This window comes from Peromyscus maniculatus, chromosome 9, assembly GCF_049852395.1.
Source record: "Peromyscus maniculatus bairdii isolate BWxNUB_F1_BW_parent chromosome 9, HU_Pman_BW_mat_3.1, whole genome shotgun sequence".
NCBI classification, from domain to species: Eukaryota; Metazoa; Chordata; class Mammalia; order Rodentia; family Cricetidae; genus Peromyscus; species Peromyscus maniculatus.
Window position 1 is genome coordinate 74269585 of NC_134860.1, and position 25295 is coordinate 74294879.

The 25295-nt window shown below is 48.3% G+C and overlaps 1 long non-coding RNA gene across 1 annotated transcript; it reads left to right on the forward strand.

Annotated features, from left to right (window-relative positions):
• Positions 1 to 15719: 15719 nt before the first annotated feature.
• Positions 15720 to 23259, forward strand: LOC143267434 (uncharacterized). The gene is made up of 3 exons (XR_013042536.1): positions 15720 to 16678; positions 17606 to 17719; positions 18752 to 23259. It is a non-coding gene; the product is annotated as an uncharacterized LOC143267434 (long non-coding RNA).
• The last annotated feature ends 2036 nt before the right edge of the window (positions 23260 to 25295 follow it).

Sequence of the window (25295 nt, forward strand, 5' to 3'; positions counted from 1 at the left end):
TGTAGCTAGGCAAGTGAGCTGGGGCTCACTCCACTCGTCCCCATGATAGCTTTGTGTGTAAAGCACTGAGTGGCATTGTTCCTTCCTATAGAGACACCATTGCTTCCTCTGGTTGGTGGTCGTCATCTTTTTACTTTTAGCAGTTCTACACAGACCTGTCAACTAAGGGGAGCATTCCTTCGGGCAACCTTCTGTCTGTGCTGAACCCTCTGCTCATATAAACGTTGTAGAAGCTTCTAATTAGAGTGTCTGTCCTCCTCCATCCTCTGCAGCCGCCTTCCGGTACAGCAGGGTTCGACTGTGCTGAGTCCCGTTCTCATTAGCCCTGGAACGTCATTTCCTCTTCTGCCTCCTCCTCCCCCTCCCTCCCCTCCTGCGTGCTAGCCAAGTGCTCCACCACCCAGCCTCGCCCAGGCATCACCCCAGCCTCACCCCAGCCCTGTGCTTTCCTCCTTACACACAGGATTTACACGTTAATTCTGAAAAATTTGGGTACTTTTCCGTGTGTGTGTGTGTGTGTGTGTGTGTGAAAGAGAGAGAGAGAGAGAGAGAGAGAGAGAGAGAGAGAGAGAGAGAGAGAGAGAGAGAGAGAGAACAATGTAGAAAGTAGATAAATGTGTCTGTTTCCTCAGATTCACATGTTGAAAACAGTCAGGAGTCTGGAGAGAGGGCATGGCAGTTAGGGCATGCACTGCTTTTGCGGAGGACCTGAGTTTGGTTTCCAGCACTTATATTAGGTGGCTCAGAACCACCTGCAACTACAGCTTCGGGGGGTCTCATGCCATCTTCTGGTCTTCACAGGCACCTGCACCTCTGTGCATATACTCATACACATACATATGTACACATATACACACAATCAAAAAGTAAAAAGATGAAATGTCATTAGACACATGCCTTCTAGGGAGAGAATACATGGAGAGGCCAGAACGCGCAGAAATGGTGTCTCACCACGAAAATAAGGGGGATGTGAAGGAGGGAAAAAGAAAACTATCTCATGTTATGTCTTGTCAGGGTTCTATCGCTTTGAAGAGACACCATGACCACAGCAACTCCTATAAGGAAGAATTTCCTTGGGGGCTTACTTCGAGTTTCAGAGGTTGATTCTATTATCATCACGGTGGAGAACATGCTGGCGTGCAGGCCACATGGCGTTGGAGAAGTTGGGAGTTCTACATCTGGATGCTCAGGCAGCAGGAAGAGAGAGAGGCACTGGGCCTGGCTTGGGACTTTGAAACGCCAAAGCCCACCCCCAGTGACACACTTCCTCCAACGGGGCCGCACCTCCTGATCTCTCTGGGGGGGGGTGTGCTGCTCCCTCATGAGCCAGCAGTCAAGCACATGAGCCTATGGGGGCCATTCTCATTCAAGCCACCACACGCTCTCTCCCTTGTGAGGAGTCAGGAGTTATGGACAGATAACACGGCATGAGAGCAGAGTGGGGGGGGGCGGGAGAAGAGGACCATGAGGAAAGGAGAGGGAGCCGAAAGAGTAGGGAGGGGTAATACGAGCAAAGTTGACACACGTCTACGAAAATGTTAAAATGAAATCCACTCATGTGTGTGCTGAACGAAGTAAAATAGAATAGACGAGCTTTTAGTTCATCTGCTTTTTGGGTAACAAAATCCCCGAGGCTAAGTAGTTCATGACTTTAAAAAAATGTTCCTAAGTATTAAATTGCAACAATTTATAATGAATTAAGTTTGGAGGACATCGTAGGTTTACACATCAACACACAAGTCCTGGGGGTCAAACAGTGTGGCCCCAGTGCTAACTGCCTCAGGACAGACAGCATCACGAGGTGGAGAGAGATCCCAGTCTGAGAGGGGAAAGAGGAGCGACTTATTTAGACAACAAGAAAAGGGCCATAGAAAAGAAAAGGAGAGAAAAAAAGCAAAGGGCCAAGGCTGACTCTTTTCTCTGTGCCTGTGAGAGCTGGTCATTCCCGTCAGAACTGACTCAGTCTCTTTGGGGGGATGGGTTGAGAGAGGGTCTCACTCTGTAGCCCTGGCTGGCCTAGGACTTAACTGTGTAGACCAGGTTGGCCTTCAACCTGAACAGGCCTGCAGGAATCCTCCATTCTCTCACACAACAGCTGGGTGGCTCTGAACGAGGTGCTCAACATCTCTGAGCCTCCACGGCACCCATATAAAAATGGCTACCAGCGGTACCTGTGCAAGCCCGTGTGAAGCTCAAGGCTGACAGTGGACGGATGCTTGCACAGAGCTGGACGGTTCTCGATGGTTCTCGGGGTCTTCTTGCCCACGAGAGACTGCTCAGGTGGTATTTATAGCCCAGCGTCTCGTGGGTAATGACTGGCTTCTCCCCGGGGAGAGGAAGAGGCACATTAGGGTGAAGGAGCAGTGAGCAGAGCGGGGTATATCCTGCTCCACACTGCCTGAGCTGCACGCGTTCCCACTGTGTGTAACATCGCTACTGAAGTCTCGCGATCGGCTTTTTTTTTTTTTTTTTTTTTTGGCACTTAAATAATTGAAAGTATCCATTGTTTTGGTGGGGGATGGGAATCCCAGGCATTAAGTCCCAAAGGCATGACTTTAAAGGTTTTGATTAAAGAGATGAACCATGAACACAAATGTGATTTTGCATCAGGAACTGACCCCCTGCCGAGTCCCACACAGGCAGAAAGCCTGGGGCCAGAATGATCCGTCCTAGTGACTTCAGAAGGAGATCTCTTGACAAGCCACCAGGAAAGTCCTTTCTTGGCGGAAAGCAAGACAAAACCTTTATCTTCCCCGAGGCTGGGTTTGAGCACGCTTGACTCTCTTTGTAGCAGATCCAGTTCCTAACTTAAGAGTTCTCCCAGCTAAAGCAGGTGGGGGATGAAGAGGCAGACCCCAATTTCCAGAGCAGTTCTCTCTCCTGGAGGCAAATGCACAGGTATTCCCACTCTGTTCTCGCATCCTTCTTGGGGTCTAAGAAGAGCCCCTCCATGCCCACGAGCCACTGGTCCCTGAGGTTGGAGGTCTGTCCACACTCGGTGTGGGCGGAGCCTGCCCAGACCATTGGCACCTGCCCCTGAATGCCGGCAGCAGGGGACGGGTCCGCTGCACTCTTCCCTTCATGCCTCTTCTTCCTCTCTGTGCCCAAAACTCAGTCAGGAGTAAGTCCGAACCTAGTTCCCCAAACCTGAAGCACAGGGGCCTCAGACATCCATCGCAGGAGAAGGGACTAGAGCCACCACCCTTGTGTGCCGGGGAATTGCAACCTTTCTCTCTTTTTTAAATGTGAAGGGAAATGTGACTCCCAAAGTCTTAAAGTCAAGCCACAGATGGACACCAAACAACAGCCCGGTTGAGTTTTTTGCTGGGCCCCCTCGGGGTCACTGAGCAGCCTCCTGCTGTGGCTATGGAGGGTCCAAATCCCAGAGCCAGCCCCTGCACAGTCAGGAGGCTGTGCCCCCCGGCTTCTCTCTTCCTCTTTCTCAAGCCTAGACCAGCTTATGAATTATTAGAGCGTGAGCCTGTGATCAGATCCTCCACACAGTCTCATGTGCTTTCTCATTGGAGGCTAATGTGAGAAGTCTTCCCAGGAGACTTGGTGACTCTGTTTTCCTTGGGGCCCTCGAGCTGCTCAGGGGACGAACACTGAGCCTTAAAAATACCTCTGGTGTGGTTGCAGGTAATGCATGCCCATCCAGGTATGGCCAGATTACCCAGAATGCAACCTGGGGAAGGAGGTGTGCTTAAGAAAAAGAACAATAAAGAGTTAGGAATACAAAATTAACACAGCTTTAATTTGAAAGTGCCACGTGAGAAATCAGGACCACTGAAGATCAAGCTTCAGCCTCTCTCTGACCCTGGACCACTCCTCTAGAGTGGGCTGTGACTCCTCGTTTATTAAAATACAATTCATACACCAGGCAAGCCACCTATTTAAAGTGTGACGTTCAGTGGTTTTAGTACATCCTCAGCCATTTGACCATCCTGATAGTCTAATGAATCTCCTTCCCTCTCTCCTTCTCTTCCTCCCCCCTCTTTCTCTCCCCTCCCCCTCCATTTCTCTTTCTGTTTGTCTTCCTCTCCCCCACCCCACCTGTCCCCTCTTCTTTCTTCTCCTTTTTGTGATACTGAGGTTGAACCCAGGGCCTTCCACATACCAGGCAAGTGCTTTACCCCTGGCCTACATCCCCAGTTCAAACAGCTGGATGTTTTCAGCACCCCAAAGAACCTCATGTGCCCTAATATGCCTCTGCTTCCCTGACACCTATCCACTTCAGGGTGTTTGCTGTCAGTGGAATCACAAGACACGTGGTGTTTGTTAATCCTGAAAATCATGGGAGAAAGACCAATTCCACAATTTTTGAGCCAATTTGAAGCAAGCTTTAATTAAATACTGGCCAAGATAATGAACTCTGGCCAGGTCCATCTCTGGGTTCCCAGAAAATGGCCACGAGTCACGTTTTACAGAGGCCTAAAAAGGCAGAACCAGAAGGCTACCGTATTTCCCACCAGGTCCAATCAGGGGCAAGCATGCATCCTGATGTATTTCCTGCCTGTGAGCCTCCCGCCCACTTCCAATCAAGCACTTCTGGTGCAAACCAGCTTGTCTAGAGGAGCAAAAACACGTGGCTTGTTAATTCCTGAGAACCACAGCCCCCCCCCCCCCCAATTCCAGGAAGTTATCTGTCCTTGGGCAAGTGAGACTCACAGGTTAACTTTGGCTCTTACATCTTTACTTACCATAATGTTTTCAAAATCATCCGTGCTGGAGCACCACTCTGTGCTGGAGTGGTTTGCTTGGAGTCACTGTCAGGCTTGTGATATTGTAGGGCACAGACACACCACGCTTGTTTTTAATTGATATGCAAGGTCATACATTAATTCTTTAAAATCCCCTAGAGACACAATCGATGGAGTCCCCAGAGAAGGGGTGGGGGGGCTCAGTCCCCTTCCTGTTATCTTCAGCACCTTTGTCCTGTGCTTCTTCACTTCCTCCTCCCTGACTGTCCTGGAAAGCGGGGACAGGGCACAGGAATGGTGACCCAGAAGTCATCATTCTCATGGTGATGAGTGGGACTGAGGGCTGGAAGGTCATAGACTGATAACAGGCTCCTCCTGAGATTGGGGACATGGGAAGCAGCTGGCATTCTCTGCCTGCAGAAGAATTTGGTTCAAGGGAGGGGGCATTTTCCTCCCTTGTGGGGAAAGACAAGTTCAGAGAAAATGGAAATGCCTAGAATCTTGAGGGACCCTTGACAGCCCGGTGGCTTGGATATGCTATCATTTTGGGTTCCATCTCCTATCCTGAAGACCATGTCCATACCAGGACCAGGGTAAATGGTGGGAAATTAAGCTTGGTATGGAGTTCAGGGCTCACTGGAGGAACGAGACACTACTACAAGTCCTGAGGACCAAAGGATACAGATTCTGGGGGCAATGTGCCTCCTAGTTTTGGAGCTTTTTAAATAGCCAACATCTTATCAAAGAAGGACGGGGGCACCGTAAGGACATGGCAGTGATTAGCAGGAGAATCCATTCAGTTACTAATTCATCAAACAATTATTGAGTACCTACATGTGTCAGGAAGAATTCTAGACCCTAGACACTTAAGTGGTAAACATATCAGTTACACATCCCTAGTCTTGGGTATAAGGAAGGCTTATAATAAATACGGTATATTCAAAGTGATAAGAGCTTTGGAGAAAAAGAAAATTCAAACAGGGTTGGAGATGTGAGGTGCCAGAATTCCAAGCAAGATTTTCAAGAAAGGGCTCAATGACAAAGGAAAGCCAAGACTTAAAGTATTAGTCAGGGTCCTCAAGAGGAACAGAAACACAGGATGAATATATACTACAAAGGCGGTTGTCAGATTGGCTTATACAATGTGGCCTAGGCAGGCCAACAATGTTGTCTGCACACTGATGCTCAGTCCCTGAGGCTGGGTGCTGCAGTCCCAGAATGGTGCTGAAAGCCTGGTGGGTTCCTGGAGAACTGCTGATCTTTCTTTAGTCCGCGTTGGAGGCTAAAGGAGCTGGGTTCTGGTGCCAGTGAAGGACGGCGGTGGTGGTGGCAGCAGCAGCAGCAGCAGAGTAGATACACTCACTAGTAAGGAGTGAAGGTGAGCAGGCAAAGGCAGCACCGCTTTCCCCTCAGACTTCTGTACCTCGGGGAATGTGCCAGAGGGTACTTCCCACACTAGGGAAGGTCTTCCCTCCTCAGTCAACCCTTCCTGGAAATACACTCACAGGCCCACTCTGGGTCATGTGTCCTAGTTGACAGACAAGATTAACCATCGCATAGGCCAAATTCATATCCGCAGGGTACCTACCCAGGGGAGACAGGGAGACACGAAGACCCTGAACTGAGAAAGTGGCTGACACAGTCAAGAGACAGAAAGGGGCCAGGGTGGCAGGAAGAAGTGAGAACCATCAGGGAACACAGCAGAAACCAGCTCCCACCCCAGCCTCACTCTCCTCATTTGACCAGTGGAGAGCTTGCAGCGGGGAAGTGTCCTGTGACTGCTGTGATACGTTAAACAAAAATCACCGTGGCTGCTGCACTGGGACAGAGCCTGGAAAGACATCCATTGAGAAGGCCTCGGCCACAGTCTGCCAGGAGCTGGCGCTGGCTCAGGAGAGCAGGGGTGCACCCTGGGGGGGGGGGGATCAGATCTGGTGATGCTTCTCCAGAAGGAAGAGCTCTGGGGGCCGGCTGGATGTGAGGGCTGACTTAGCCTGTCTGTCATTCAGTTCAGATGAGCTTCAGGCTTGCCGAGAAAATGAAGAACTGTTTGCAAACTCCCCCAGATGATGAAACATCCCCCTTCTTAGTACCATTCGGCTTTCAGAGGTGTTAGGTGCCAAGGTGCCTCTGAAAACAACCGCAGTGTCTCCCATCCGCCGGGGACCGTGCGACAGTATAACAACGAGTACCATTGCCCTGGAGTCACAGTCTGTGGCTCACTGCAGGGGTCCCTACCGCTTTGGTGGGCAATTCTCACACTCCTGAGGTAGGTGTGAGAAAGGTTCCTGTTCCTCGGGCCCAGTGCCGACCCCTCTCTGGAGCATGACGCAGATTTTTCAGCTTGTTTCCGATGAATGGAGTTTCCAGTGAGTGAAGAAAGGACACAGTCTGAGAGTGAGTCGCCAGGGACTTCACCCCAGGGAAGCCAGCAGCCCCTGGTGAGCATCTCCACCAAGGGCGCATCGAGCTACGGAGCTGACCGAGCCTTTGACCAATGGACAGTAGGGACCTTGGGGTGTTAGCCTTCGAGGAGTGGAATCCCGAGTGAGGTGGGACAGGGATTCACCCCAGCAAGGCCAATGCCTGTGGCAGCACAGACCTGAGCAGAACCACCCCCAAGCCTCCGTCAGGTTCTGACTCACAGTGCTGTGCCATGAGGCCACACGAGCGGCAGACCTGAGGTACCACAGAGTTAATAGTTCCAAGAGCAACCCTGAGCCAACGAGGCGTGGTGGCTGTAGATAAATACTCAAGTATTCCAACTCGCAAATCAAGGCCAAGTTTCAGATGTGTCCTTCACAGTCCCGAGAGTCCACAGAACCCGCTTCCACAGAAGCAACCAGATTTTTTTTATTGTTATCTCCCCTTTTCCTGTGTAGTGTTTTGTATTTTTTGCCCATACTTCACTGTTGAGTTCTCTGTCTTACTGCTGTCAAGAGGCTACAGGCTGGTGTTGATGTAGCCAAAAAATCCATCCAAATAGTTCCACGAACAATTCCTACTCCAGAAGGCCCACGGGAAGCTGTGTGTTGTTTTGGGCACCAGCTCATACATCAGTGGTTCTCAACCTGTGGGTCACGACCCCTTTGGCAACTCTCTATCTCCACACAATATTTACCTTACAATTCATAACAGTAGCAAAATTACAGTCACGAAGTAGCAATGAAAATGTTATGGTCAGGGGTCACCACAACACGAGTATTAAGTGTATTAAGTATTATTAATATTAACTTATTAAGGGGTTACAGCGTTAGGAAGGTTGAGAACCACTGCCATAAATGGTCTTGCTGGAGTGGAGGGAGGAGGAGGCAGGTGGGCTCCTGACTTCTTAAGCTGCCTTTTGGACATTTGGCCACAGCTCACAAGAGGAATACCACCGATGCCTGTTTGGTATCAGTGAATAGGTAGACATGTATTTTCAGACTGAAATTTCTTTTTTAAAAAGTTGTGTTTTTTACATTGATTGCTTGATTGTGTTTGTGTCTATGTGTGTGTGGGTGTTCATGCCATGGCACTCGTGTGGAAGTCAGAAGGCAGCTAATGGGAACAATCCACTGTGTGGGTCCCAGGGATTGAACTCAGGTCATCAGGCTTGGCATCCATCGCCTTCACCTGCTGAGCCGTCTTGACAGCCCAGAACTAATTTTCATACCCTGGCCTCTAGGAAGTTGAGACTAAAGGAGACAAGAGTTCTGGTAATGTCAAGCCATTTAAATACAAGTGAAATTATTAAGTGAGAGGGGTCATAGAGAACGAATTAACCATGACGGAGTTACAACTAGAAACTGCCATGCATGCTCCAGTGTGAGTAGCTAGGTTTGAAAGCACTGTGTACGATCCCCCTCCCCTCCCCTCCCCTCCCCTCCCCTCTCCTCCCCTCCCCTCCCCTCCCCTCCCCTCCCCTCCCCTCCCCTCCCCTCCCCTAGATACTGACGACAGGACTTAGATGCCCCTGCAGATGCTAACCCCAAAGAGTGGCAGCCAATGGTCTCTGGTCCTCATGGCTGAATCCTCTGCAGCCTCCTTCAGGCGCAGGGCTGGCCATAGCCTTAACTGGTGCCTGACAGTCTACCAACCTCACAGACTCTTTCGTCTCAGTCACTACTGGACCTCTCCTCAGGATTAGGTAACAATGGCTGTATTAGTCACTCGTTACTGCTCCGAAAACAACTGGCAAAATTGGCTTAGAAGCTTGGGTTGATTTTGGCTCGTGGCTTAAGGGTAAAGCCCATCATGGCGGAGAAGCCATCGTGGGAAGAACAAGAGGAAGCTGGTCTCAGTATCCACAGTCAGGAAGGACAGAGGGATGGAAGCGAACAGCTCACTCTCTCCGTTTTATTCAGACCTGGACCCCAGGCCGTGGAACGGTACTGCCCACACTCAAGAACATTTCCAACCGTAGTTAATGCAGTCTAGAAACTCTCTCTCGGTTATACCCAGCTGTTAGTCTTTTGTCTCCACCCTGCCGAGTTGACAATATTCGCAGTCACATGCTGTGTGGCTGGGATACTGAAACATAAGTATGGGCTTTTTGGAATGCGCTGACGGGAGCTGTAGATCACTGCGCCTTTGGAAGCAGCCAGTCTGATGACCCTGACTAGTCGTTCCGAATTGGAGGTGCTTTCCTCCCCACTCCCCAGGGGACAGTGTTGGTGGCCACAATTTGGGGAAACTGATGCTGCCATCAAGTGGGTAGTATCCAGGGACACCGCTGAATAATCTTATCATTCACAGGACAGCCCGCAGCCCACCTAAACTATCCCGCCTCAGATGTCAAAAAAATGCCCAGTGAGAACCTCTCCCCGGGCTACAGCAGTCTCTTTAATGGATGAAGCTGGGAGAGTCTGGCTCTCTTCCATGTGTGATGGAAAAATGACATCAAGTTAGAGTTTAAAGAGCGGTGTGTCACAGGATGAACAGACGACAGTCCTGAGCTAGGGACGGAGAGACGTGGTGTGGGAAATGGCGCCACTTCACAGCCGAGTGGATGGGAGCTGGACGTCAGGGTCAGCCCTGGCTGTGCTGTGACTCAGTTTCTACCACAGGTGCAGTGAATGGTAAAGCAAGGGGGTTACGAAGCATCCAGAACAAGGCATGGAGTCCAGGAAGTGCTCAGCCATGAGAAGCTGGGGCAGGGGCCACTGGGGCGAAGAGCAAGAGCCTAGAAATCAGACACTGGTGGGGACCTCGGGGAAAGGAGCGCTCCATCCCAGGCATTCGCAACCCTGAAATCATTCCAGACTCTTCCTTACCGCCCACGTTTCATCATCTCCATTCCCACTGGTTTTGTTTTTTGGCCCCGTTCTTCAGTATTTATTTCTTGGGTGTAAATAATCCGTGGGCAAGGCCTCCACACAAACCAAAGTGTTCTTCCCCTGACCGGAGCTCTGCCGGGGAGGCTGTGGCGCGTGTTCCTACCTGGCTCCCCCAGTGTCCCCTCAGACGCGCTGTGGGGAACCTCAGGGAGGCAGCCTGCACAGGCAGAGCTGCGCAAGACAGAGACACACAGGGCTCTTCCTGGTCCAGGACTCTCAAGGCTTGAGGCCCAGGAGGAGGGGGAGGCCTCACAGGCAGGGAGGTCTCCTGGATGGGAGGGGAAGAGAAAAGGAGGCTAGAAATGGGAGAGAGGAGGAGGAGGAGAGAAGGAGGAAAAAAGGAAGGGAGAGGGGAGAGGAGGGGGGAGAAGGGGGAGAGAGGAGGGGGAAGAGGAGGAGGGAAAGAAGGAAAGATTTCCTGATGGTCTTGGACGTGAGTACCAGACACTCTCACAAGCAGCTGTGTGGGTTCATATCATAAGGAATGAGGGACACAGAGCACCCTGCCTGCAAATCCCTGGCAGCCCAGCGTCTCTGGGAGGCTGTGGGACAACCTAGCTTTTGTGTGTCCTGGAAAGAAAGCCAATGACGCCAGAATAATTTATCCATCAGCCCGTGTAGTCCGATACACTGTACTTGTTTCCTGCCTAACAAACCACCGCAGCCATGATGGCACAACATGGCACACTTCTACCCTCTTACAGTCCTGGGACCCAGAAGCTGTTTGTAACGGGCCCAAGTCAAGCTGCTGCAAGACCGGCTCCTTCTCAAGTTCTGGAGAAGTACGCATTCCTTCTCCGGTTTCGAGGAGCTGCCTGTGATCCCAGCTCATGGCCCCTTCCCATCTTTAAAGCACACCATTCCAACCTCTGCTTTGGTAACCACACACCCCCTTTCTGTCTCCGATCACTCCATGACCCCTCTTGTAAAGAGTGCTGTTACCACATTGGGCCCATCTGGATAACGCAGCCTGAGCTCCTGATCTCAAAACCATAATATCTACCAAGTCCTTTGGTCACAGAAGGTAACCCTGTGTCCCCTTTAGGGACAGGATATGGATGTCTTTGAGGATATCACCTAGCCTTTACATGATGCGTGTAGCCAATAAGGGAGTCTTCCTGCCATCCTCCCACCAAACTCCTGGGATGCTGAGTGAAGCCTGGCATCTCCTGCCTCCCCCGCACCCCGAACCCTTACAAGTCACTTCTCCAAGGCTCCCTTGCGGGTTAGCTCCTGCTGTGCCGGTCAGTGTCCTGGCCAGAGACTAGAGGGAGAAGGCAGACGCCCAGCACAGTGTGGCTTGGGTCTGTACTGTCCCTTGCTGCTCCAGCTCTGGTCACACAGACCTCTCCATGGGCTCCACTCTCACTGGACAAGGTCTCCGAAGGACCTAACTCCCTGGGGACTCCCAGCACAGAGGCTGGCTCCGTGCACAGTCGCAGTTTCCTGATGGTTTCAGTCTCCAAGTGGCCTCACCATCTCCTCATTGGCTTTTCGACCATCTCATATTCAATGTGCTATTGCATTCTCTCTGGATTCTGCCTGTTTCAGGCCTATAGATTCTGACCAAATTCTGGCTGAGATACTGGCTTCCACGGGTTTTTATAACACCACCCCAAATTGTTCAACTTTACTTCTGGGATTTCCTTATCCCAGCTAGTCTGAACTGCATGTGTTTTTCCAAATATACTTTCTTGCTTTGGGAAAGGTACTGTGCTGGCTAGTTTTTATGTCAACTTGACAAAGCTAAAGTCGTCTGAGAGGAGAGAACTGCAATTAAGAATGTGTCTCCATGGACTGGAGAGATGGCTCAGCCGTTAAAGGCTAGGCTCACAACCAAAAATATAAGAATATGCCTCCATAAGATCAGGCGGTATAGGCAAGCCTGTAGGGCATTTTCTTAGTTATTGGTGGGGGAGGGTTCAGTTCACTGTGGGTGGTGCCATCCCTGGGCTGGTGGTCCTGGGTTCTATAAGAAAGCAGGCTGAGCAAGCCATGGGGAGCCATGGAAACAAACCAATAAGCAGCACCCCTCCATGGCCTCTGCATCAGCTCCTGCCTCCAGGTTCCTGCCCAGTCTAAGTTCCTGTCATGGCGTCCCTCATTGGACTAGTGACTCGAGTTATGTAAGCCAGCCAAATAAACCCTTTCCCCTCCAAAGTTGCTTTTAGTCATAGTGTTTCATCACAGCAATAGTAACCCTAAGATAAGTATCTCCAAGCCACAACTTCTTTATGATTTCCCTCCACATTCTCATTATCATTTGTCAAAGTATTTTGAGTCCTGGGAGGATCATTTCAAATCTCTTTCTTCCCACAATGCCCTCTTGATTACCGGGCTTGCACTGATTTTTTTTTTTTTCTTGCAGCTGTAGCAAATAACTGATGTAGGATCTACAACACATAAAATTGCTATGCATGAAGATACTTGTGTAGGTTACAAGCACCCATAATTTTCATGTGGAGTCCTAGAGGCACTTAACAAATGTGTATTTAATCAAATAAATGCTGGACTTCCAGTCCCGGGCCTGACTCTTAACTGGATTCTGTTAGATCACAGACTACAATCAGTTTTCTTTTTATCCTCCCTACTTAATTTGACTCAAGGCTAGAAAAAAAGAAAACCTTGTATTTTAAAGAAAAGTATCTGCCCATTCTCTCCAGTCTACTTAACTTAAATTGAACCTCCAGTTCCCTACCGAATCATCTGATCCTGTGCCGCACAGTATGTGGGCAATGTAAAGAGCATGATGCAATGGAACATATCACTGTGGTTAATTATCATCACCAGCGGAGATGCTGGCGCAGAGTCTCGTTCCTCGACAGTTAATCCAGCAAGCCTGCAACCCGAGTCTTGTGCTCACCAAGCTGCAGAGTTGACCAAGCAAATACAGGTCTGATCAATTCTTTGTCCATTTATGTAACCTGGACAAATGTCACGTGGCGAAGAAACCTGACTCTCTCACAGACGTAAGAGAGCCTGGATTGATGAGCTACGTACACCAGACCATGAAAGCACTGATGGGCAGCACAATGACCCGGGTGAGTACCTAACCTATCCAGTTGCAGGAGTGGGTCCAGCATTCCAGTAGAGCGTGGAGCCCATTCTCTTCATGCCCAGTTGCCCAGGCTCAATTGTAGGGATCTACCCGATGACAGTTTCTTGCTCCATCAAGAGCAAGCTGATGCAAGCATCACTAGCTAGAAGTCTGTGTTTGTACTGATTCTGGAAGGCATCCGCACTATGGAAACTTCCAGAAACCAATGCTGTTCCCAGCACTTTTGTCCACACACAGTGCTACAAATCTGGCCTGGAAGGGAGGAACCACTTCTCAGGAGCTCTCCCAAGTTTTTTTTGAGACCAGAACTTGGAGAAGTGACTGGTTTGTGATCTCTCCCAAAGCTGCCCTCCCAAGAAATGTCACATCTACAGATGTGCTGAATCCTGCCGTTCGTAGATGGGCTGGCTCCCTCTGGTAGTTTTGCTTGTGGGCTTTGTTCTCAAAACACTGGAACTTGTTGGTCATGGTTGCTGGAGTTGTCTGCATGGGATGTAGCAATGGAAGGTGGCTGTGACTTGTGCTGGGATGGGTCTCTCTTCAGGGCCTCGTCTTGTTAAATCTTCCTACGGCCACATGGTGGCAGTGTTTAGGAATGCGACTGTTTCTTCCCAGGGGCTGTTTATATCCTAGTGGTGCCCAGGAGGGATTGGCCATGACTCTGGGAGACACTCCCCACCCCTGCTGAAGATGGAACCTAGGAACTCACATATATTAGCCAAACTCTGTCACTGAGCTGTACCTCAGGCCTTTTTTTTTGTTGTTGTTGTTTGTTTGTTTGCTTTGGAGATGATGCCTCACTTTAAAATCAGAAGTAAGAGTAAACGAAGAGCCATTTAGTATGAGAGTTTTTAAAAAGTCCAAATAAAACATTTCAAACCGAACACTGTAGCTCATAGACGTCAAAGCAGACATTGACCAAGTGTCGTGCGTCCCTCCCCCTTCCCACCTCCCATCCCTCCATGCTTTGCTGCAGTGGGCATTTATACCATGTCCATCCCCTGGTGTCTCTTATGCTGAGTCCTCACCACAGGACTTTTCTGACACCACGTCTTTGGCATGTATCTAATTTAGCACCTGCCGGCCTGACCCACTGGACTGCATCCTTCCTTGCCAGACTGGAGGCATTCTTGGTTTCTACACTTACCTCCTCATCCCTGGGATGGGTCACACAGAACCCGGGAGCCTCCTGTTCAGCAGCTGGCTCACTGGCCAAAAAAATCTGTCAGGTTAAGGAACAAATGTGCCATAGGCCACTCTGTCAGGGAACGAGCCCCAGAGGTGGGATCTGGCCTGAATTTTGAAGAAGAATCAGAGGAGACAGGCCCTGGGAACAGTGGGACACTCTGCCTCCTCCTCACTGACCCCACCCAGCCCTGTTCTGGGGAAGAAGACAGAGGAGAAGTAAAGGGGAGCAGAGATATGCATGCAGTGGTCCAGGCCGATGAAAGGTAGAAAGAGAGCAAGAGAATCTTGAAGTGTGTGTGTGTGTGTGTGTGTGTGCTCTGCCTGTGTGTGCTGCAGATCAATCGCAGGGCCGCACGCGCCAAACCACATTAGGGAGTTTTAATACGTGAACGGAGATTTTCGGCTTGGCTCTTCCCGTCTCAGAATCTAGTGACGGGGTCAGCTTGTTGAGTAAAGCCTTCTCTAAGAAAGTTCTGGAAAGGTGATCAGCAGACACTGGGTCTGGGAAGACATGATGAGGCGCCCTGATCTGCTTGAACTTGGAAGGTCCTCTCTTGCTCCTGAAATCAGATCCCCCACCTATGGTGGCCCAAGGGGTGGTGACCCCAGTTCCTTACCCTCCATTCACTATGCCACTGGTTCGGCTTCACTGTCCTCTCCTGCCAGCATGGCCTCAGGGGGTCAAGGAGTCTCAGTGGCTTTGTGACTACAGGATACAGAAGGCAAAGAAACTAGCTACCTGTGAGAACAAACAGGACCCTGCTGGGGTTGCTGATAGTTGTGGGTGTATTGAGCCAGCAGGGCCCCGGGGAAGGTGTGAGCATGGGTTGTGTCTTTCACACACGGTGTAGTGCAAGCTCAGCAAATTGCTGGAGATCTTAGATGCATGTTTTATTCCAGTTAATCAGATTATATTCTCTGATTAAGTAGGATTTGTTAGTAGCATTGATTTATGAGCCATGGGGAGCTTTATTAATAAGTCATTATGTTAGGGGACTTTAAACACTTGGCATTCAAAAGCAATTCCACATGCTTTTATATTGCAAACTTTTAGACTCTCTAAGGAAATAGTTAATGCCTGGTGTGTTGCATTCCTGCAATGCCCAAAGATGTCGGAAGAGAAAAAGCCTAGCATGCCATGAGCCTTCAGAGTGTCAGCTATTGCTTGGACTTGAAGGCATGTTCTGTAATCCTGCTTGGAAGAGCTGCAAGAAATAAATGAAAGAAGTGTCTCTGGGTAATAAATGGACACACATGGCTGTTCATACTTTATATACAGGGGCCAGAGGCCTAGCCTATAACATTTGCGTGATGTGCTCCCTCATGCAGAGAAGTGAGTTAATAGCAATGCAGGACTAGAGCTCAGAGTCTAGAGGCCTCAGTATTGTCTTTCCCAATTTAATGATCTCAGGAGGTGTGCACAGTCGAGGGTAGCAACTAGCAACTATAGTCTCTAGGGAGAGATTATACACACAAGCCAAGTGGCGTTGGAGTCCTGAGTTCTCCATGGGTGCTGTTTGGATAAGCTAACGGTTGTGTGCCTCAGTTTCCACATCTATTCATCTATTGTGTGTTAGGAGTGAATGAGTGATGTCATCTAAGGTTCTTAGATTGGACCCTGATGTGTTCAGCATAAGCTGCTAATATACCTCTGGTTCCTGGGGAAGACGTGGTTAGGCGAAGCCGCAGAGACGCCTGTCTGCAGAGAGCTCTGGCCTTTGGTGATGTCTTGATTTTCTGCAACAGGAAGCGCATGCACACATAACATAACGCAGCATGTAAGGCACACGGTGCAAGCCGGTGTCATGTACGCAAGTGCATCCAAAGACAAGTAGGTGACTTTAATTTGAGCCTAAGAAGGGGAGGATGCGCAAGGAGCAGAGGAGCCTGGGGACCCCGAAGGACTGAGAGGTGCAGATCTGTTGATACTGTGATTGTCATTTGCTGGGAGCTGGGGAGGCGGCTCAGAGGATAAACATGCTTGCGGAGCACGCCTAAGTGGCCTGAGTTCTATTCCCAGAACTCACTTATAGGTAGGAGAGAACTGACTCCAGAAAGTTGTCCTCTGGCCTCCACATGTGTGTAGTGGCATGTGCCTCTCTCATACTACATCACCATCATCTGCACAATAATAAGTAAACAAATAAGTACTTAAAAAAGTACTTGGTGTGATGTATCTATCAGTCTAATCCAAGACAGAATGTACCTAGAAGTTGCCATAATTATCAGGATTTGGATAGAAAAGGCAAACAGGCTGAGCACAAACTGATGTTTGTTTTTTTAATAGAAGAAGTCGTACTGCGGCTGAAAGGAAAGGTAGACTCCTGCCCCGAGACCTGAGGTGTTCTGCCTCGTTTTTATTAGGAATTCCGCCCGTGGACCAGGACCACACTGCCTGCTCCTCCTCCCACGAGGTGAGCTACTCTTGTCCTTGTTTCTCCTGTTTGCTCCTCCCCTTTCCCTTTCTTCTTGTTCCCTGTGTTTTCATCTTTTGTTTTCACATTTCTCATCTCGGCTTTTGTCAGTGTGGACTTAGCGTGATATACAACGGTCCAATCTAGGATCACAAGGGAGAGCACCCCAGTGGGGGATGTTCTTGAGTTAACTGAGGTAGGGGGGAAGACCCATCGTGAACGTGGGAGGCACCGTGTCCTGGGCTGGGCCCTGGACTGAGGAACGAAGGTGAGAGAGAGAGAGAGAGAGAGAGAGAGAGAGAGAGAGAGAGAGAGAGAGAGAGAAAGAGAGAGAGAGAGAGAGAGAGGAAGCTGAGCAGTACCCATGCATCCTTTGCTCTCTGTTTCTTTCTTTCATTTTTCAAAGATGAAGAACTATTATTATTGTGAAGTTGATTCTTCTTTAATATATTGTGTCTTTTAAAAAATTAATTAATTAATTTTACATCCTGGCCACAGTTTCCCCGCCCTACTCTCTCCCCAGTTCCTCCCCGCATCTTCCTCTGCTCCCCCAATCCACTCCTCCTCCATTGCTATTCAGAAAAGGGCAGGTCTCCCATGGATATCAACAAAGCATGGCGTATCAAGTGGCATCAAGCACCTCCCTATGGATTAAGGCTGGCTGAGGCAACCCCATATGAGGAGTAGGCTCCCAAAAGTCAGGGAAAGAGTCAGAGACAGCCCCTGCTCCCACTGCTGGGGGTCCCACAAGAAGACCAAGCTACACAACTGTCACAGATATGCAGAGGGCCTGGGTCAGTCCCAGGCAGGCTCCCTGGTTGTCCGTTCAGTCTCTGTGAGACCCTAGGAGCCCAGGTTAGTTGAATCTGTGGGTTTTCTTGTGGGGTTCCTCTGGATCCTACAATCCCTTCTACTCTTTGTCTACAGGATTCCCATAACTCTGCCTAATGTTTGGCTGTGGGTCTGCATCTGTTTCCATCAGTGGCTGGATGAAACCTCTGTACTGACAGCTGGGCCACACCAATCTGGTCACAGGAGATGGTCAGTTCAGGCTACATATCCACTATTGTGCTCTGTTTCCTGACCACAGGTACAATGTGACCAGATGTCTCAGGCTCCTGTGGCTGTGACTTTTCCTCAGTAATAGACTGTAACTTGGAACTGTGAGCTCAAATAAGCATTCTCCTTTAAACTGATTTGGCCCAAGTATTTTGTCACAGCAACAGAAAAACAAAAACAAAAAAACCAAGGCAGATACCTAGGAACACTGCCCGGATTCAGTGGTTTGTGGTCCCCCCCCCCCCACACACACACACACACTCAGAATCAAAGCATTCCCTACTGGAGGAAGGAGGGGCTCCCGCTTGGGAAGCTAAGGAAACTTACAAGGCTCAGGAAGATCATGAAAGAGACCAAACCTTCCAAGGCCTTTCTCCCAGCCCTGAACAGTTGCAGGGACAGAAGGCTCTCTGTGGAGCTCTTTACAGGGCAGTCAAGGATCCCAAGGCTGCAGCTGCTCTGGAGTCACCCATTACTTACAAATCCTCACCCCTGTGAGCGACTCATTGGGTCACAGCTAGATTGCGAAATTGTTTCTGTTGTTGATATCCTGCTGGGGTGAATGGACATTCATTCCTGTCTCCCCAGAAAAGTTCTACCATGAATAGTGATATGCAGGATTTGTTTCTTTGGTCTGTTGTTGATATCCTGCTGGGGTGAATGGACATTCATTCCTGTCTCCCCAGAAAAGTTCTACCATGAATAGTGATATGCAGCGCTAACTGACCTTATGTTAGACGTACCTTCCACACCCACCTCAGAATATTAATATCTGAGAATGTTAATTCTGGGAAGAGGTGTTAGCATAACATAACCTATATCAGGTTGTAAATATAAAACATCAAGGAAAAACTGAAGAAATTATTAAAATCAGTGTACCAAGAAAGCTTCATTTCTGATGCATCCCATCATGGACCACAAATGAATTACAGATAAAAAAAAATTTTTTTATGTTGCAAACAATACACAAAGAAATCATTTCTTATCCTTTGTTATTAATCTATTGCATTTCAGAGATGAAGCCAAGGCCCTTCTAATCTGCTGAATTACTCAGAACCAACCATGAGATAGTATTTGGATTGAGTTACATTGTCTATAAATAACACTAAAAACTACACTGTGGTCATCCTGCCAGGAATATGACTCTTAAATGGAACGGAACGGGCAAGCATAGCAGCAGAGAAAAGAAAGCAAGCAGTCCTAGGAGGAAAATAAGAAAAATGGAGTGCTCAGCACGCCCCCGCCCCCGTATTTGAGGGAGTGCCGTGAGAGAGAAGTGTAGGAGAATGCAGATGGCGAATGGAGTTTAAACATAATATCAAGTGCTTATTTCATGATGCCACATCTATCAACATGCCCAGGAACATGAGTTCAGTATCATGAAGAATAGAGTTCACATCTTGATGTCATTAAAAAATGTTGTTTCTTGGGCCTGGAGATATGGCTCAGTGGTTAAGAGCACTGACTGCTCTTCCAGAGGACCTGGGTTCAAGTCCCAGCACTCACATGTCAGCTCACAACTGTCTATAACTCCAAGATCTGACACCCTCACACAGACATACATGTAAGCAAAACACCAATGCAAATAAAATTAAAAAAAAAACATTTCTTTACAATTTGTGTGTGTGTGTGTGTGTGTGTGTGTGTGTGTGTGTGTGTGTGTGTGTACATGTGCCACAGTGTGCACGGCGTTCAGGAAGCACTTCCTTCCACCTCGTTGAGGTAAGGTCTCCTGTGATTGCTCTGTTGTGTACTCCGGGCTAGCTGGTCTTCCAGCTGTCAGGTAGTTCGTCTCCCCCTCCCTCCTCGGTGTCCAGTGCTGAGACCACAGTCCTGCCTCTCTCATTCTGCCCCCACACTCCCTCGCTCGGGTGGACAGGCCTACACAGCAAGTGCGTTGACTCTCTGGGCTGTCTCTTTGGTCTGGGCTTGTCACTTATTATCACGATCATTTTGGATAAGTCATTTGCCTTTCTGCGGCCTCTCTCCATTCGAAAACTGAAGACGCTAACACCCCGAGGCTCAGATGAGAATTATCTGTACCACGACCTAGAGAGCAGCCATTTGCAAATGATAGCCGGTCTTGTTAGCTGGGGGCAAATGCAATGGAGTTTCCCCCCAGTGTGCTCTTTTACTGGGGTACCCTGGGGCAGGGAGGGTGTTCCTTCTTCCTTTGTCAATCAAAAGCCCGGACATTTCTTTGTACTCAAACCTCCTGGCCGTGTGCTGCTCTTGGAGAAGTTGCCACCTGTTCAGAAAGATCTCTTCCTTAACCTTTCTCCCTTTGAGATACCAATGAAATTACAGTATTTTTTTATTTTTTTAATTTTTATTTTGTATGCACTGATGTTTTGCCATGGGTGTTGCGTCCTCTGAAACTGGGGTCATAGACAGCTCTGAACTGTCATGTGGTTTCTGGGAGAAGAATCCCGGTCCTCTGGAAGAACAGTCAGTGCTCTTAAACACTGAGCCATCTCTCCAGCACCCCAAAAATGACAGTATTTTTATATTGCCAAATAGGAATGAGAAAGGAGACAACAGAACAAACTTTGGAAGATGATAAATTGTTAGGCAAACGGGTTGTGTTGACGGGAGAGGAGAGAATCTCTGACCACCAGAGAGAGACCAGAACAGCAGGCCAGCCCTACAGACGACAGTCCTAAGGACCACACTCAGGGTCTCAGGCAAAGGCTTCAGAGGTGAGATTGAGACTACAACCACGCAGAGTCCTCAAAAATGGGCCCCGTGGCACCTGGCTCGCTTACTGGCCTCTGTTGTTCTGTGTCACACGAGGACCGTTCTTCACTTACCCAGTCAGAAGAGTTATTTCCCGGGAGTAGAACAGGCTATCTCGGGCCTGGAGTCACCAGGTGCAGTTGACGGTAGGGGAGCTCTAGGAACAGGGATTTGACTCTCTCTCTCTCTCTCTCTCTCTCTCTCTCTCTCTCTCTGCTTTCACTGAGTTTTTGGAATATAGACACCTATCATCCTGGCCCTTGGGAGGCTGAGGCAGGAAGATCTTCAGTTCTAGGCCAGCATGGGCTACATAGTGAGACCTTGTCAAAGGTGGTAGCAGGGGTTTCCTTGCAGGCCTCAGAGCATCCTGAGGAAGAGAGAGATCCAGGTGTGAAGGTGTGTCCGCTGCAGCTGCTGCTGCCGCCACTGAGTTCATGGTGGTGTTGTGTACCTTAGTATTGAGTTATTTTTCACTCACTGTTTTAGATACTAAAGCTCTGTGGATTTTCTTGGATTATTGATGATTCCTTCTATTTTTCTAGTCTTACATTTTTTCACACATTTCACTATTGTGGAACAATCTTTTGTACACTGTGAAGAAGTGTCGCCTTCATTGGTTTAATAAAGAGCTAAACAACCAATAGCTAGGCAGGAAGAGGTTAGGCGGGACTTATGGACAAGGAAAGAGTTCACTGGGATGAAGAAGAGCAGAGTCACAGGAGATTTGGGGAGAAGCAAGATGAACTTGCTGTGCTAAAAAAAGGTACTGAGCCATGTAGTAGTGCATAGATAAAAATAATGGGTTAATCTAAGTTGTAAGAGCTAGTTAATAACAAGCCTAAGCTACCAGCCTAGCATTTGTAGTGAATAATAAGTCTCTGTGTGGTTATTTGGGAGTTGGCTAGCGGGACAGAATATTCTGCCTACATCTCACCATCTGTACTTTTGTTCTTTTTTCTTTACTTCTTCTTTATCCTTCCTTCTCTTTTCCCCTCCCCCTTAAAAATCATATTTCCTTTTAACTGAGTACTTCCTTCTGACCGCTTTCTCCCTGGCTTGTTTATGTAGTTCTGGTGATTGAACCCAGGGCCTGTGTTTGTTAAGTGAACATTCTCAACTGAGTCACCACCTCAGCCAGGGTGGTACGTGCTTTTTGAAGGGATGGAAACAGAAGTATGTTAGCAACTTCCGAATTTCTGAGTGGGTATCAGCAGACTGTTTCCTCTGATTTGTTCATCTCTGGCCTGTCCTTAGAGCTGACGTTAGGAGAACAGCTTCGGCTGTTTATGTTTCTGGATCTACAGAAGGCATTTTCCCCTTGTCTTGTTATCCACATTGATGTCATTCTTGTGGTGTGACTGGACTTAAATAAAGTGAAGCAAATGATGAACTTGAAGACTGCGTAAGATTGAAGTCTGACGTATGTAAATATGAGGAGATAAGTGTTTAGGAATTTGTATTAAGAACAATCAGAGACAAAGTTAAATCTTTATTTATGAAAGAAAACCACTGTGATATCCTTTATACCTGTTCAGAGGGAATTACAATACAGTCAAATGCCAGGACTCTATGTAGCCATTAGACAACATTTTAAAGATTCATTTGTATAATTTTTATTTTATGTATATATGTGTCTCTATGTGAACATATGCTGCATGTGTGCAGGTGCCTGTGGGAGCCAGAAGAGGGCGCTGGATTCCTCTGGAGCTGGAGTTGAAGACAGTGACTGATCCAATGTAGAGAGATGCTAGGAATCGAACTTGGGTCCTCCAGAAAAGCAGCAAGTGCTTTTAAGTTATGAGTCATCTCTCCAGCATGCTAGGAAATATTTTAAAGAGAGTATCTGCTGGTATAACTAAGTTCCTGGGTGAGATAAACAGATCAGTAAACCTAAGACCTTACATATTTACATATTTTTGCAAAGAAATAATCTATTATATATATATGTGTGTGTGTGTGTGTGTGTGTGTGTGTGTGTGTGTGTGTCTTTTTACTTAGTGTGTCTTAGATATATATGACATTTTCATACTTGTATATAGTACATTTTGATCATATTCACCCTATTATCCTTTCTCATCCCCCTCTCTTCCCACTGATCCTTTCCCAAACTGGAACCTTTTCCTTTCATGTTTGTCTTTTTCTTTATGATCCATACTTTGTAAATATTTCTGTAGAAGAAATATACACATTAGAAAGCTTCAATCGACATTTCTGGGAATAAAAATCTTAAATGACCTTACTTTGTTGTGTTTTTGTTTTCCAAGAATCTTATGAGAAACACAAACACATTTGTAATTAGGAGAAAATTGCTGTTTTGAAAACAAAATCAAAATGCACCAAGACTTATTTTTCTTGTCACTGCTGGAGAAGATTCATCTTTTCTGGGGTTGAGATTCTGGGAGGACGGAGCCTGGAGAATTCTGCTGCTGATGCTCTCTTTCCCAGGGTTCTGGGCTTGGAAGACTCCGAGTATTCTGGGTGTTTGTCTTGTTTGTGCTGGTTGTGTGAAAAGACTTTTTTTTTTTTTTTTAATTGTTCTCTGATTTCTTCAGATCACTGCAGTTTAAAGAAGTCATTCTGAGGTCTCAGATTTTAATCAGTTTCCCCCTCAACTTAAACCAAAGGCCGAATAACTGTAAATGAGATGGCTGGTCAGTTTTCAGCAGTCAGGAGATTCTGCTCCCTGTATGTTTTTCCACCTGCCTAGACAAGAAGCTTTTTATTTCTCCATAAATCCTCCATTCCGTGCTTGGGAAAGCAATGGCAAGGGACACTGACCGAGACTTAGTAGAGCGTTCACACCCGGCCCAGACGGGAGGGCCCAGCAGTGGTGCCTGTGACCCCAGCTGTAGGGGACCCCCATGAAATAGACCCCAGCCAGCATGTGCAGAGCTTCCAAAAAAGGTGCCCAGGATAGGGTGGGGTGGAAACTTTTCTCAGCTTTCACACCGGTTCTCTAGCTCCCCGCCGCCCCCCTCCCCAGCCCCTTGGTTGGCCCAAGAGCAGGCCAGGGTGTCGGGAAGGCAGAGACCTATGTTGTGTCCCTGGGCTTGGATGTCATTTGTGTATTTGTTTAGTGTGTGGACCATGGCTCGTGGGTGGAGGTCAGAAGACAGTTTTCCAGAGTTGGCTTTTGTCTCCCACCCATTTCCCTCACTGGGTCTGTTGCTGTAGTGTGTACTCCAGGCCGGCTGGCCCAAGAGCTTCCAGGCTGTTCTGTCTCCACCTCCCATCTACCTCCCATCTACTCCCAGTCGGGTGCTGGTTGTATTATTTTTTTTAAAAAGGTGTTGTTGTTATTTTTGCTGCTACTAGGGATTGAACCTAGGCTCTCACACACGCAGGTCCAGCACTCAGTGACATTTCCGAGCCATTTTCCCCTTAAAGGAAATGCTGGGACTATACACGTAAGCCACCATATCTGTTTTTTTTGTCTTTTAAGAGAGTTTCTGGGATCAAATTCTACCCACGGAGCCAACTCCCTGTCCCCTAGTCTTAGATTTTAGACAGATAACTCTCACAGAGTTATCCTCCCCATCAAGGAAACCTCTTCCTGGAAATGTAAGGCCATGTTTGTTCAAGCCTTGCCAAGCCTCCATAGAGACACACATTTCAGATCAGTTGAGGGAAGACACTACTGTACGAAACAATATTTTATCTAGAAGTTTAAAAACTACTCCCAGAGCAGTGCTCATTCACGCTATCCTGGAAGAAATGGTGTTTGTGGGGCCATAGGAGAGATGCTCATCCACAGACAGGCAGAGCAGAGAACTGAGAAGAATACAGAAGGCTGCGTCCGCCATTGCATCAACCAAACCACAAGGTGAACCGAGTAAGCCTTTCCTCTCTGTAGCTACCACAGGATGAGTGCTTTCGAAGAGTGGTCAGTGAGCCAGAGACCCGAAGACCGGCCAACCACACACGGTATAATAAACAGTAAATGCTGATTCTGAGGACACTTCTGAATGCCCATGAAGCAATGCTCCTCCTGGTCAGTTACAACTGGCGATTCAGCCCTGTGGGCGCTTCACAAACACCAGGCCAACGGCGTCTCGTTGATTAACACCCTGAAAAGCACGCGTGTACGGTTAGGAGGGCTGTCTATCATCTGGAGCGCTGGGCCCTGACCTTGTGCTTAAAGCTCTTGGAGTAACATACCAAGATCTAAGAGTTCACGGAAACTCGGGGCTGGAGGGGGGGCTCAGCAGTTAAGAACACTTGCGGGTCTTGCAGAAGACCCACGCGCAGTCCCCAGCACCCACACGGGGCAGCTCACAACCGTTTGTAACTGCAGTTCCGGGAGATTTGATGCCCTCTCCTGGCCTCTCTGGGCACCAGGCATATATGTGGTACATAGACTTACATGTGGGCAGAACACTGTTGCGTGTATGATGAAAAATGGAAGGGGAAAGGAAGGAGGAGAGAGAGAGAGAGACAGAGACAGAGAGACAGAGAGAGACAGAGACAGAGAGAGAAACAGAGACAGAGAGAGACAGAGAGAAATATGAATGACTGAGAGAGAACACAACTACACCCATCTTATTCCTTAGCTTTAAGGGGGAAGGAAATTCTGACAGGGGTACAACATGGATGAAATAAGCCAGTCACAAAAACACATGCATGATTCTACATACATGATTCTGCACGCACAGTCTACCCAGACCGGCCAGATTAATACAGACAGACTGACAGCAGAAAGGTTTCCAGGGCTTGGGGGGAAGGGAGTTATCTTTTACTGAATACTGAGATTCAGTCTGGGGCGGCAGAGCTCAGGGAACCGCACAATGGGAATGTACTAAACACATGGAAAGTGGTTATGATG